This window comes from Rhagoletis zephyria, unplaced genomic scaffold (assembly GCF_001687245.7).
Source record: "Rhagoletis zephyria isolate East Lansing unplaced genomic scaffold, Rhagoletis_zephyria_1.1 Rzeph_scaffold_00669, whole genome shotgun sequence".
Taxonomy (NCBI): domain Eukaryota; kingdom Metazoa; phylum Arthropoda; class Insecta; order Diptera; family Tephritidae; genus Rhagoletis; species Rhagoletis zephyria.
In genome coordinates, this window is record NW_016157753.1 from 127,109 (window position 1) to 129,406 (window position 2,298).

Genomic DNA, 2,298 nt, shown 5'->3' on the forward strand with positions numbered 1-2,298 from the left:
TGTACGCGATTAAGTGGCAACGACCAGCTTTATCGTCTGCACTCTGCACAAACCTTTAGTGTCATCCGCGGCTGCACTCTGAACTAGCCTTAAGTGTCATTCGATTATTTATGTTTTGCACATGAACCAAAAATACAAGTTCACGTAAGAACGCGACGTTGTATTTGTAACTGGTTTTGAGAAAAAAGTTTGCGAAAGCGGGTTCGTCAGCTGAGCGTTTGTTTACATCACAAGCACCACTATTTTACACTTTTATTCAAGTAAAGAAAAGTTAATTCAACATGACAACACATTTTAAAGCATTTTGTTGCATCATTTTACCTAAATTGTGCGTTTAAAGTGGCTGACAATAATTTCGGCTAATTTTGGTTTTCGTTGTTTTCTTTGCTTTGTTTACATTTCGCTCGTTTTCCAGTGAAACAAGATGGCGTAGAACCCGCTAAAAAAATCGACTTTTTTCACTCTCTTGTTCTTACGTGATCTTGTGTCTTTCGTTCATGTGTTTTGCATACATACATACATACTTCCATCTTTATATATAATATTCTTGAACCTGTAAACATCTGGGGTGTTCACAGTTCGTTCCAAATTGTGTCTGAAAATGTAGACGTCTACATTTTTAGACATCTTTAGCATCAAACTGTGAGCACCCCTCTCTAGCAGTCGTCGCAAAATCGTCTCAAAACTTTGCTGGTGTTGCCAGACATTTATTCTTTGCGCGCATTTTTTATATGGCGCCTTTCGATTTTGCTTCTGAAAAATTGTAATTATTTAACTTAATTACCAATTCCTAATAATTGTTATTTCTTTTCCTTGATTTGTTTCTTTTCATCAGAAATTGCGCTCAAATTAAATGCAAATACAGAAAACGTGCCCAATAAATAAAAAAAATGTGATTAGTATTGCCATAATGCAACCCTGCTGCGAGGTTGCAAAATGTAGACGCGTAAAAAACATACCTTTGAGTGTGACAAAATGTAGACAGCGTCGTTTTCCAATTTTGTATGGGAAACAACAACACCACAGATCTTACGGTTAGAGAACGTCTTAAAATGTAGACGTCTACATTTTGAGACATTATTTGGAACGAACTGTGAACACCCCAATCATAAAATCTAATACATTGTCCCCACCAAAAAGTTGACCATCTTAAATCGAACTTAACAACATCACTAACTATTGCTGTCCACACTGCGGTTTGAGGTTTATAAAACAGTACAAATGTAAAGAACAGTGGTCGGACGTCCAAAACTCGATTCAGGACTAAATCGCTGCAAAAGTCGGAGCAAAAACAAATTTTCCGTTCTAGATTGAATTTTTTATTTTCGTTACTGACATTAATTGTTTGACTTAAATATTTTCTATTCATGCAAAAATTAAAACGCGAGTCCATGTAAGGATAATATGTTACATATTTAGGTAATTTTTGGCATTTTCTATAAAGTAGAACGTATCTAACACTTCATTTTTTAAAGAGCAATAGGATCTAAACCTTCTCAACTTTATATAAATTTCATTCTACATATATTTTTTAACAACTTAAGTAAAGCTCTGCATCCGCCAATTTCTACAGCCATACATCAAAAATTACCGAAGTTACTTTATTGACACATTGCTATGAACGAGTTACTTTTTAACAGCGAGATTTGGCTAACTTTCACTGAAACTGGTGGTGAACACTCAAAAACGGTCCCAAAAGGGGCATAACATGACTGAAAAAAATGGAGTAGATTTGAATTCAAGCGGAGTAGAGGACTAGATTTCAAATTTTTTCAAAAAAGGAGTAAATCTAATCTGATCTTATTANAGGAGTAAATCTAATGTGATCTTATTGAAGTCCAAACACTAGTAGGGAACGAATTTTTTACATTTTAACGCTAATGACCCACAGATGGCGGGAAAACACAGGGTTGTATCAAACTTTCGACGTGGTTTCGACTTGGTTAGCTTTTAACCATCTCAGTGAAATTGTTTAGTGCTGTCATTTTAATATGGCGAAACTACGCTAAATCAGATGGGTTATCGGGATAACCAACTCATTAGCCATAACTACGTGGTTAGTTCCGGTGGGCACATGGTATTACGTTAACAAGTCACGCTATTGTACCGTTTGTAGCCTTCTATAAAAGACGAATTTGCAAATAAATAAGTGCCATTATATTCCCGCTGGTCGGTGTGTACAAACATAATCGGTTTTCAGTTGCTTTTATCGTACAATAATAATATGCATTATAATAGCAATAAAAATTCCTATTTACCCTATTTTTGTCATTAAATGCAAATGCAAGCGCACGAGAA